Below are 13314 nucleotides of genomic sequence, written 5' to 3' on the forward strand. Positions count from 1 at the left end.
ACGCACACCCCCCCAACTACTATACCCGAGCCCCCGACCCGCCAACGGCCTGTACAACTCTCACGCGCGCACAAGTACCGCACGCACACCCCCCCCAATGAGCATACCCGAGCCCCCGACCCGCCAACGGCCTGTACAACTCGATCGCAAAGCCAAGTACCGCAAGCACACCCCCCCAACAAGCGTACCCGAGCCCCCCCGCCAACGGCTCGTACAACTCGATCGCACAGCCAAGTATCGCACGCACCCCCCAACAAGCGTACCCGAGCCCCCGACCCGCCAACGGCCGGTACAACTCGATCGCAAAGCCAAGTACCGCACGCACACCCCCCCAACAAGCGTACCCGAGCCCCCGACCCGCCAACGGCCCATACAACTCAATCGCACGCCCAAGTACCACACGCACACAACGCCAAAACCCAAAACACCACAACAACACCAAACATGTCTCCTGTGTACACACCATTGAGTAAGAATGAACTGGTCACAGCTAAACAGAGGTCAACACTGACACCCACCCCATATATGACACACCCAACCAATTCAAAATAAGCCACACCCACATCTTCACCTATAAAAGCTCCACACATACAACCCATCATCCTTTGCAACATACCCATTATAGCAAAGAAACTGAGAGCACACCAACAATTGCAGCCACATACCTTCACACATACACCCTATCACATCTACACCCACACCACCCCCTTCACAATCACAACCACACACCCTCATCCATACACACCATCACCACCTCAATCACATACACACCACACCATGGGCACACCCAAGAATCCAAAGTTCACCAACCCGGAGATGGAGATCCTTACCGATGAAATCATCAGAGTCGAGCCACAGCTTTTTGGCACATTGGTCAGACAGACCAGCATGGCAGAAAAAACTCGCCTGTGGGAGAGGATCACAGACCGGATAAATGCTGTTGCACCCATCAGGCGCACCAGGGGGGATTGCCATGCCAGGTGGTACGATCTGCGGAGGATGGTCAGGAGGAAGATGTGACGTAAATAATTAATTTACTCTCTTAATTTCTATGCAGGTAGGTACTTAATCAATAATAACTCAATCAGAATGAAGGAAAACAGAGTCCGTGGTGTAAGAGTTTCTAAGGGGTTTATTCCTCATAAAGGAATCAGGATATCATGTTCTGACCACCACACAGGGTGTCAGAAGGGATAGAGCGCTACATTTTATTAACAGTACATAGCTTATATACTTATTTCATTCCATAAGTCACAGTGCAAGAGGCGTAACAGCTGAGAGAAGACAAGATAACAATATTACACGTGGTACATGTACGTAATCAAGAGGCGTGAACTAGAGGTGTGTTCTGGAAAACGTCACTGATAGGTGTCACAAAGGGGTGGCACTAACAGAAAATGTGGCAATGTCAGCAGAAATCGGAAGCTTGGATGCGCGCGCAGCTGGATGACGTATAACTGGAGGGGTGCAGGGGACTTGACATTTACACTGACGGAAAGAGACAGAAGTCTGGCATGTCAGATCAACTTGTGCTTCTATCATATCTGATATCTGATGTTTGGGAACTAAGTTATCTGGGCAGAAAGGTCTCTAGAGCAGAAGCTATTCTATACTTGCTGTGAGTGCGTGTATAAGCGCCTGGGTGTCTGTATGAGAAGCGTGGGGCAAGGGGCCTTCCATGAAAGCATGGCAACGGAGCTATGAATTACTTGCACAGAGACAGGTCGGCCCTTTAGCCCTGTAGCTGAGGAAGGATGTTTACTGAAACTAGCAGGAAGGAATGTATTTTCGGGGAGGGAAACAGATAACTCGAAGGTTATAGTCAATCTTGGCAGGCAGCAGGCTGAGCTGAGCACGGAGGGCCGCGCTAGAAGTAAGTCAGAGTTCACGGATACGGGGGCTGCCTGGGCAGAGATTTCTCGGAGTCAGAAGCCAGAAAAGAGGCTCGGTGGCAGAGATTCAGGGCCTACTTCAGCCAGGGCTGAAAAACGTAGGAGTACACTACAAAAAGACGTTGGCATAGCATACTTAGGAACGGACCATCCAACCCATTCATGGTGGGTCTGAAAGAGGACAAGTTAACGTTGGACGCAAATGTATTTGCGTCTTCATAGCTGGTACAGGAGGGAAGTTACATGCACTTTAACTCGTACATGGAGTCGGTGGGGTACGCGCTAGGGAACATAACTTGACCATAAAATTTATATTACCTCATTCCCTCCTTGTTCCCTACGGACCCTTCATGATATATCGATCCTCATGAATCGATCAGTCTGTTCTTGTAACATTATATGTTCATCTTTCCTTCTTTGACTGTTTGAGAGACAACTGGAATGCTCAACGCAGGATGTGGCACACAGTCCACAAATCGCTGGCCCACACTGTAGGCACAGACAGCAGCTGAATACTATAACAAGGCCAATGCCTAGGAAGGATAAGATCTTCCATCCCCAAGCTGTTAACGTAGTCCAGAACCAACCGGACCAAGTCCAGGTGCCTGGATTCTGATGTATCTGATTTGCGATTTTATGCAGACGGGTAATAGCTAGATAGACAGATGGTGCATTTTGTGGAATGAAAACACAGCAACTTGACCCGATGACCTTACAGGCTCCACCTCTATCTGCCAAGATGACGTCAATTACAAGACGATTTTGAAGGACAACAACCCGCATAGCAGATTGCTCCTCTGTTAAGTTACCTAAGGCGGAGGCAGTTTCATGTACTACTGCTTCAAGTGTTCTGGTTAATCTGCGTATCAATTTACTGTTTTGGACAGGTCCTAGGAAGAAAAAGAATCCTTTATTGAAATCAGTGTACTGTTCCCATGCCGTTTCTGTGTAGTCGACAAGGGGAATATCTCTTTTGGGTCTATTCTGTACTAGATTCGTATTTCTATGGTAATCAGGGGGAGCTAGAAAAACAGGTGGCAGAAGGAATGCAATGTAACAGGTACCATCCCAATCTGGAGGCAAACGTATGTATGCGGTATGACCACAAACAAAGTAGGAATGACTGGTAGCTTTAAAGGACGATTTACCATGGTCACTGAACTCGACCACAGTAGTGCATTTACTATGACCCACGTGTACTGAACCTTTCTTGCTAACACATAATTCACCTGTGACTGGTAATACTAACATATGGGGCAAAACTGGAGCAGTTTCGGATTCAACAGTAAGGATCATAAGGCTAATTGTGTAATTACCTAATCCATATACTTCATTTTCTAGATCAGTTCCTATTCGAGTGGGAAGTCCCTCTTTATCAGGGTAACAGACGTTGAGCAGGACTAAGTTCAAGTTTCCCCAAACCCAGCCCCCATCGAAAACAGCAATATCAGGATCTAAGGAATTAATTATTTTAAACCATGCTCCACAGGAGCCATTGTGAGTGAACGGGTACGGAAAGAGGGGCAGAGCTCCCTTGTAATTCTGGTAGGGAGGGAGTCGAAGTCGCTGCCTCCTGTGTCGTTAACTGAATGAGTGGCTTGGCTAGAAATGCATACTGGGGAATCCATTGTCTGCAGTACGAGGTGAGGCCTATGAAGGCCCGCACTTCCTTTTGTGTCTGGGGTTGTGGCATATTTGAAATTAACTGAATGCGATCGGGAGTGAGCTGTCTCCCCACTTTGGACAGCAAGTGACCCAAGTACACAACTTGCTGAACACAGAATTGTAGCTTCGAAGGAGACACCTTGTGCCCCTTGTCGGCCAGAAAGTGTAGAACTGTCAATGATGCTTTTTCACATTCGGGCTCACTTCGTGCGGTGATCAGCAGATCATCGACGTATTGTAGTAAAGCGGTGTTAACTGGCATTTGAATACAATCTAGTTGTCTCTTCAGTGCTTGACTATAGATGCTGGGGCTTTCTGTGAATCCTTGAGGTGCGCGCGAAAATTTGAAACTGCGTCCATTTAAACAGAATCCGAAGAGATATTGGCTCTCTGGATCAATAGGTACGCTGAAGAAGGCGTTCTTGAGATCAATTACAGTAAAGAACGTTGCTTCTGAATCAATAGCAGTCAATAAGGATGAGATATCGGGGACCACAGGATACTGTGGGATAATGCATTTATTCAATTCTCGAAGATCAATCACCAGCCGATATACTGGCGGTGCATTGGGATCTGTACGTTTAAGAATCGGAATGATGGGTGAGTTACAGATATTGGAGTCGGTTTCGACGACCACTCCTTGGGCAATGAGCTCTTCAATGATTTTCAGTAAAGCCACTACAGCATCGGGTGGTAACTTGTATTGTCTGATTCTGGGTAATACAACACCTGCCTTGAGTGTAACGCGGTATGGTGTAATGTGCATACATCCTACATCTGTTGGGCCTTTTGCCCATAAGTAATCAGGTACATTTTTTAATCTGACGTCAAACTCACGCAGAACATAGTGACCCTTGAAATCCCGCAGAAAGAGTCTAACTCCCTCCGGGGAACAGCAGATTATAGCTCCTAGAGCCTTCAATGTTTTAATTCCTAATAGATTTTCTGGACATGATTTCGTGAGTAACAGGTCTGTAACGCGTGATAATGGACCCACAGCCAGGGGAACTGGTTCTGATACTTCATTTACAATAGGCTGTCCCGAAAAACCAAGGGAAACATTTTGTGAGCCTGAGAGGGGTGCCCCTGGAACTTCGTCATGACTTATTGTAGTGCGACTTGCCCCTGTGTCAATTAAAAACTTTCTGTCTTTTCCCAATACTTGACTGTGTACATAAGGACCTTCTTGATCTACAGGAATCTCAATAAGAGGCAAGCCACCTTCCCTCTCTAGGCTGTTTCATGTATATCGGGAATATTCGGGGTAAGCGGACTGGGCATACTGGTACATCTGTTGTGAAACTTGTTGAGTTGCAGCAATGGGCTGTGGCTGTGGTACTGCTACGGTCTGTGCTGTCTGTGCGGATGCATGCATAGGCTGTGTATTCTGTGTAGACTGATGCTGGTTATGGTCTTGTCTAGGCGGATGCGGTCTTTCTTTAGTTTTACCTGTCGCTATGTTATGTTTCAGAACTGGGCATTCGTGTACGTAGTGACCTGGCTGCTTGCAATAATTGCATGTCCCTTTAACAGGAGCTGCAGTGTGACTTGTCTGGGTCGTACCTTTTCTGTGACTGTCGGATGGAACTGTCTGAGCTACTAACATTTTCATTTTCGTGTCTTTCATACGTTTTTGTTCCTGATCTTGTTCTTCTCTGATTCTGTTCTGGTGATATTGTAACATTTGTAACATCTGAGATGGCGTATTTGCTTGCCATGTACTCTCGACCTTGTATACTCTATTTTTAACTAATGGTAGGGCGTTCTCGACTAATTTGGTTACAAAAAGGTGTGGATATGACTCGCTACTAGTTTTTAGACCACTATTTATAATAAAACATTTCTCGAATCTTGAATAAAAGTCACTAGTGTCTTCATCATGTTTCTGTTTACAGGACGAGATTGCATCCCAATCCTCCTTTCTAGTTGTCAATAATCTGGGCAGGACCTGTACTATCAAACCTGGTAATGCTTTAGTTTTGTCCCCAAGGCCTAACCCTGGGACCCGTTTCTTTTCCTCTTCCTCTATTTCTGCCCAGGCAATCTTTGTGTCTCCCACCTCCCATTCCTTTTCCTTTAATTTCTCGAATATACCCGTAGGCAATAATACTTTCAACATTTTCATGATGTCATCATACGTGTAGTCTCCCATCAGTAACATGTCTTTAAGCTCTCTGTGAAAACCTGCAGGGTCTTTATCATGGCATGGTACTAGTTTCTTCATTTCTAACAGTTCTAATTTAGTCAGAGGCGTGTGTACATACACGCGTTTCAAAATTTTATCCTCACCCATAACAGGGTGCACTTCTCGTAAGGGGTTCTGACTTTCAATACCACCCCCGCACTGCATATGGTACATTTTCCTTTCTGGAGGTGGGACGGGAACATATTCAGAGCTTACAAAGGTATCATATCTGTGTCGTTGTTCTAGAATTATTTGAATTAATTTAGTGCTTAGACCTCTCCATCTATCCATCAGTAGTGCTTCTAGTGTTTCGTGTAAAGGACCTGGATCAGAATAGTGTTTCCTGTATTTGATAAGAAGGTGCTGAATCATGTATACACCTGCTAATTTCTGTTCGTCGGGGGAGAGGTTCAGAAATGTCTGCGCTACTGTGTCATCATTATATATGTCTGCATTTTCGGCCCATGATACAGCTGATCGGGCTAGTTCTTGTTCATCCATAGAATTGAGTACATGGTACCCAACTCGATCTCGAAGTCTTTTATCAGTTTCTTGGAACTGATGCTCAGCAGAATTCGGATTTGTTAAGGCAGAGAAGAAAACTCTCTTGCTCTCCGGACGGATACCCTTCCTAAGGTAAGTTCCCTTACCTACATATGCTATTGTTCCTATATCTCTTTCGGATTCTTCCTGTGCTTCTTCCTCCTCGGAGGAAGCCTTTTCCTTCTCTTTCTGGTGTACTGCTATCACTGCTTTCTTAATCTTCTTATACATAGAGTCTATGCAATTTTGTCTGTCATGTTTTCCATCAGCTATATTTTGACCCCACTTGTTCAATGCGTCTAATTCACTCTGATCTGTTCCGGGCCTGTCTCGTTCTCTTATTAGACAGTTTATGAAAAATCGTAGTATCAGTGCTTGCATGCCAACTTTCTGTTTCTTCATGGCATCCTTAATACTGTCAGAGTCCTTTCCTGTTTGAACAAACTCATATATTCTGTCTAGACGATCCTTCATTCCTGCATAGCATAACAAGCTATCAGTAGCGGATCTTAACCGTAATGATGCCAATATCATTAAATCGTCCTTTCCGGGTACTGGATCATATCTGCAGACTGACATGTTTTCTTTCAATGCGTCGAGGCGGGATGAATTAGAGGAGTGGGGAGACCTGTAGGTGAGAGGACTCTGCGTATCTTTGAGATTGAATCTGTGAGTTGGTGGCGGGGTCTGAGGACCCGCGGTCGCACCTCCTGAAGCGGAAGCTTGTACATTACCTCCCTGGGGAGTCTGTATCTGAACGTGAACTTGTCGTTTAGGTGGATCAGGCAAACGTGGTTTCGGTAGGTCAGTTTTGGGTACGGGAAGTGGCGGGGCTGGCGGAACAGGAGAAGTCTGTTGTGGTACCGGCGGAACGTGACCTGGGGGCGGAATACCACCCCCGTCCCTGTCTATAGGCAGGGCACGAACAGGCAGATTGGTGTAAGCTGGTGCTACATCGTCTAAGTATGAATTTAGGAATATGTCTTTAGTAGTCTTATGCATTACTTTAGTTGGAACTAATGGTGACGGCAAATTTTTCGGTATTTCTGAAATGGCGTCAGGGGTACCTTCGGCCAAAAGATACATGTTGTTCACTTGGCTATTTCGGATGCGATCTATTTGTTCTGATTTTACTCGAATTCCTTCAGTAACTAATTCGTTTTCTTGAGCCTTTTCTGATTCTTTAAGTCTGTCTTCTCTACGGAGTGCTCTTTCAGCACGCTTACGTGATTCCTTACGCCAAAATTCTATGGCGTCTTTCTGAGATTGTCTGGCTTTCTTTTTCCGTAATACCTCTTCTACCTTTATGATGCACTCGGCATCCCATGTTCCGTTAACTGGCCATCGGTATCTTTCCTCTAGGTGCTTTGTATAATCGGTCCATAACTCTAGATACAGGATGGCGTCTATGCCATGCTTGTTATACATAAAATTACCTGGAGTGTCCCTAGGGGGAATTGGAATTTCTTCCTCTAACATCCCTTTCCTAGTTCCTATCTGCTTTAACTTGTTGAAAAACGGCATTGTGCCTACTTGATACTGAAATGCTCGATCCTTGATACTTAATTTCGACTGTAACTATTTATACAAGAAAACACAATAATGTACAAAAACAATCACATTCATACCACGACATTAATTACAAAAACATTTAAAACATAGATGACTACCCCTTTATACTAGATGTACTGCTCAACAGTACAGATACACTGTTGTAACAGTGCAGAATTTCAGAAATTCGGAATACTAGATATACTGCTAAACAGTACAGATACACTGCCTAAAAACAGTGCAGACCGGACTTGCGTACCCAAACCCGTCTAGATACGACCCAGCAATGGTACTCACCGGGAAGCACGGAAAACAGAAGGCCTCGGAAAACTCGACTGGACTCGACTCGGAACTTCGGAAAACTTCGGAAAAACTTCGGAAAACTTCGGAAAACTTCGGAAAACTGGTGGGCCTCTTCACACCTCGGACCTTGCTTCTTTCGGCTGGGCTCTGGTCGGGATCCTCCGCACTCCTCACCGCCTCGTCTGGGCACTGATTGCAGTCTTCGTCACCTCCGTGGGTCAGAGGGAGATGCAGGAAATCCTGCCAGTACACGTGTGTTCCATCTAACTGATGGCAGGGGACACAGTATGCAACGCGCCAACCGGCGCGTGAGGTGGGGGAGGGGTCCCTGTTCGGGCGCCAAAATGACGTAAATAATTAATTTACTCTCTTAATTTCTATGCAGGTAGGTACTTAATCAATAATAACTCAATCAGAATGAAGGAAAACAGAGTCCGTGGTGTAAGAGTTTCTAAGGGGTTTATTCCTCATAAAGGAATCAGGATATCATGTTCTGACCACCACACAGGGTGTCAGAAGGGATAGAGCGCTACATTTTATTAACAGTACATAGCTTATATACTTATTTCATTCCATAAGTCACAGTGCAAGAGGCGTAACAGCTGAGAGAAGACAAGATAACAATATTACACGTGGTACATGTACGTAATCAAGAGGCGTGAACTAGAGGTGTGTTCTGGAAAACGTCACTGATAGGTGTCACAAAGGGGTGGCACTAACAGAAAATGTGGCAATGTCAGCAGAAATCGGAAGCTTGGATGCGCGCGCAGCTGGATGACGTATAACTGGAGGGGTGCAGGGGACTTGACATTTACACTGACGGAAAGAGACAGAAGTCTGGCATGTCAGATCAACTTGTGCTTCTATCATATCTGATATCTGATGTTTGGGAACTAAGTTATCTGGGCAGAAAGGTCTCTAGAGCAGAAGCTATTCTATACTTGCTGTGAGTGCGTGTATAAGCGCCTGGGTGTCTGTATGAGAAGCGTGGGGCAAGGGGCCTTCCATGAAAGCATGGCAACGGAGCTATGAATTACTTGCACAGAGACAGGTCGGCCCTTTAGCCCTGTAGCTGAGGAAGGATGTTTACTGAAACTAGCAGGAAGGAATGTATTTTCGGGGAGGGAAACAGATAACTCGAAGGTTATAGTCAATCTTGGCAGGCAGCAGGCTGAGCTGAGCACGGAGGGCCGCGCTAGAAGTAAGTCAGAGTTCACGGATACGGGGGCTGCCTGGGCAGAGATTTCTCGGAGTCAGAAGCCAGAAAAGAGGCTCGGTGGCAGAGATTCAGGGCCTACTTCAGCCAGGGCTGAAAAACGTAGGAGTACACTACAAAAAGACGTTGGCATAGCATACTTAGGAACGGACCATCCAACCCATTCATGGTGGGTCTGAAAGAGGACAAGTTAACGTTGGACGCAAATGTATTTGCGTCTTCATAGCTGGTACAGGAGGGAAGTTACATGCACTTTAACTCGTACATGGAGTCGGTGGGGTACGCGCTAGGGAACATAACTTGACCATAAAATTTATATTACCTCAGATGGACCAGGACTACGCCGCTGCACACCACACTGGAGGTGATGGTCCCCGCAGACCTCCTGTATACCATCCCTGGGAGCAGAAATTCATGGAGCTGCTGGCACAGGTGGGAGTACACGGAATACCAGGAGCCGTTGAGTCTGGTGAGTGTGCAAGAAAAACATGTGACAGGGGTGGACTTACAACAGTGCCCAGCAGCATGGGGTGGGTGGCCATGAGTCCCAGCATGACTAAACAACATGGGGATTGATGCAAGGGGGAGGCACAAAGGGTGGAAGGTGGAGGGTAGGAGGCTACTCCCATCTCATATGTCCCAGGGACACACCCAAGCACCATGCCCAATGTACAGGGATAGGGAAAAATCACACTACATAGTATACTACAGTTGCCAAACTATTTCATGTGGTGGACACACCTCGCGCAATAAACACACCACGCAGTGTCAGCGTAAAAGGCCATTTCATTACACCAGAACTGCAAATCTGAACATAACAGTAACAGCAACATAATAATAACAACAAACCCCCACTCACACTGCCCCATCATTCGTTTCACTCGTCCCGCTTCATCACCAAGCCCTTGAGCCACCAACCACGCTTCATTCTTGCCCCCCAATGACTCGTCATCCAGCCCCACTCCTTGTGTCGTGCCATTCACGCTTCTATGCGCCCTACGAACTCACCCCCCCAAGGGATGGGTGTGCCCGCTCTTGCCCCCCTTGTCCCTTCAAATACTGACAACCAGTGAACCCCCTGTAGGGTGAATTTGAATTTGAATTTTAAAATATTTATAGAGCGCTCTTATACCAGAATCGGTTTCATGGCGCTAAATAGCAGAAAGACCAGTGGATGCGGGGAAGAGGGCTATACAGCTACAGATCTGGAGAACAAGAAGGTCTTGAGAAGTTTGCGAAATTCCAGGTAGGAGGATGAAGACCTAAGGGTAAATGGGAGTGAGTTCCAGAAGGAAGGAGCCAGCACTGCAAATCTGACTCCACCAGACTTCTGTTTTCTAAAACGGGGAACTGACAGAAGGGCCAAGTGAGTAGAACGGAGTTCTCGGGAAGGTAGGTAGGGGGAAATGGCTTCGCACAGGAAAGCGGGAGCAGTTCCTGCTCTAGCCTGGTAGGTGATACACCCAAGCTTGAAAAGGGCCCTCTCCCTCACTGGAAGCCAATGAAGAGACTGCAGTAGGGGGGTCGTATGGTTGAACTTGGGGAGTCCGTAAATCAGGCGAGCCGCCTGATTTTGAATCTGTTGGAGCCGACGGAGCAGGTAGGCCGTCGCACCGTTGTAAATGACGTTCCCATAGTCAAGGCGCGAAAGCACCATGGCCATGAGAATAAGCTTGAGTGCAGCAGTTGAGAAAAAACGGGCAACCCTTCGGATAATCCGAAGGGAAAAAAAACAAGCAGACACGACTGCATTGGTCTGCGTATGAAGGGTAAGCATGGGATTGATGAAAATACCCAGGGTTTTAACCTTGGAAACAGGAAGGGGGGAAGGGCGGTTCACTGCCCCCCCCTCAAGGCTGCCCATCCACCACACACACACCATTCACTCCCTGCTACACCAGATACCCACATTCCACAACTTGCTCCACACATCTCTCATGTCCATCATGGAGTACGCATTGCCCAGCTGGGGCAAGTGCACCCCGTCATCCCTGAAAACTAACCGCTCCTCCAGTCGTATCCCGCCATGTGCAATAACCTCAATGTCCTTGTCCGCACAGTACAGTCTCACAGCCCTATTGAGCTTCCTCCGAGCCTTCTCTATGGCTCCATGCTTCACAGCCCCTCTCCACACTTTTCTGGGGACCAACTCCGTCCAGGCAATGCAGGTCCCCGCAAGCCTCTACTTCAAAACCTTCTGGTCCCGCTGCATGAGTTGTAACAATGGCAATGCAGACAGTTGCACCAGGTCGTTCTCCCCCAGAAGAATGATCAACAAATCCGGCCATCCCCTCTGTGGGACCACTTTTTGCAAGCCCGGGCAGTAGTACCACCCATCGCATTCCACTTCGGCCCCACCATTGTACCTCGTGCAAGTGTCCTCTCAGTCCCAGGTTGCGTCCGTAAACCTGCAGCTCCGCATATTTGGATGCCCAATGCACGAAGGAGTGGCCAACAATCCAAGTCACTGTCCTACTGCCCGGTCCACCCACGCAACCTACAAAGAAAAAAATGTCAGAACAAGAAAAACAGTCCAAAACAACCAACATCTTGCCTGGGACCATCCTACTGTCTCACATACCTCTCACAACAGCGCAACTCCCATCGCCCAATCCTCCTAATCCTATCCCTGGACCAACCCAACCTTGCCGCCGCAGTTGCAGCCCCAATCCGGAAAGAGTGGGTCCCAAATGCAGCCTCATCCATGCCCAAACGCCTCAAGCCCTTACGCAACACCGCCAACAACTGGCCCGCCGTCACTCTTGCGCCAGATGCATGACAAACAATCTCCACACAACGCACCCCCCCCTGTCCCCTGGAAAGTTCGCCATTCCAACACTGGGCAAACCGCCACGCCAGACTCTTTCAACCACACCCACTTGCCTCTGCACAATGGAACCGTCTTGGAGCATCGCAGCCAAATACCCATGCGCCCCTCATCCACACGAACCTCCTCAAACAACCTCCCAGCCCCACTTCTCGTACCCAAAAGCTCAGACACCCGGAACGTCCCGAAAAACATCCACACCATGCACATACGGAAACGACCCAGCTCACCCAGGTCACAACTGCATTTCCAGCAACACCCCCACCAGCCTGACCAACAACTCAAACGTCACCGCCTCTCTCAGCCTACCCCCACCCACCCCACTTTCCCTGCCCCAACCCTGCAACATTCTGGCCAGAATCACATCCTTAGTTGGGTCAAAGCCCAGGAACAAAACACAGTAGAACTATATCCCTGCCAACTTTCCAGATATCGTAGCCGCAGTCAAACCCTGATCCATGCAAGCCAACACGTAACTCCTCTGCCCCTGTACCACAGTAGACTCCCCACTCACTACCCCATCCACCGTCCAGCCCATGAAAGTGCTAAATTCAGACGATGCCAAATGATACGTCCTCCTTGTGGTCGCAGCCAGTGATCCTTCCACCAGCCCAATCATCCTCACTCCCCCAAGGCCCAGATGCCGGCCGGCAGCTCGGTCTTGCACGTATCCGCTCACGGTGCCAGGTGTCGAAAACGCTGCCACAGCGAACGAGACAAAGCATCGGCAATGTCATTTTTCGCCCCAGGGACATGCTTAGCCCGAAACACCACATTCAACTGCAGACACACCAACATGAACCTCCACAACTGTCGCAGCACCCTCAGGTCCCTTGCCCTCTGATGATTCACCAGCCCCACCACCGTCATATTGTCGACGTGGAAGAGCACTGACCTATCACGAAATTCCTCTCCCCACACCGCCAGTGCCACCAGCAAAGGGAAGAATTCCAAGAAGGCAATGCTCCTGCCCTGTTTGATCCAGGAGGCCGGCCAGCTCTTGGGCTTCGTCTATTCCATACAGACAGTGACACAAAGGGGACTAGATGTAGTCAGGATGGTGAGGCAACAGCTGGGACCAGCCGTCTTTTCGGGCAGATCTCAAATTCTCGGCCCAACTGCGCTCCCTGGG

Source organism: Lissotriton vulgaris, chromosome 8, assembly GCF_964263255.1.
Source record: "Lissotriton vulgaris chromosome 8, aLisVul1.2, whole genome shotgun sequence".
Lineage (NCBI taxonomy): Eukaryota > Metazoa > Chordata > Amphibia > Caudata > Salamandridae > Lissotriton > Lissotriton vulgaris.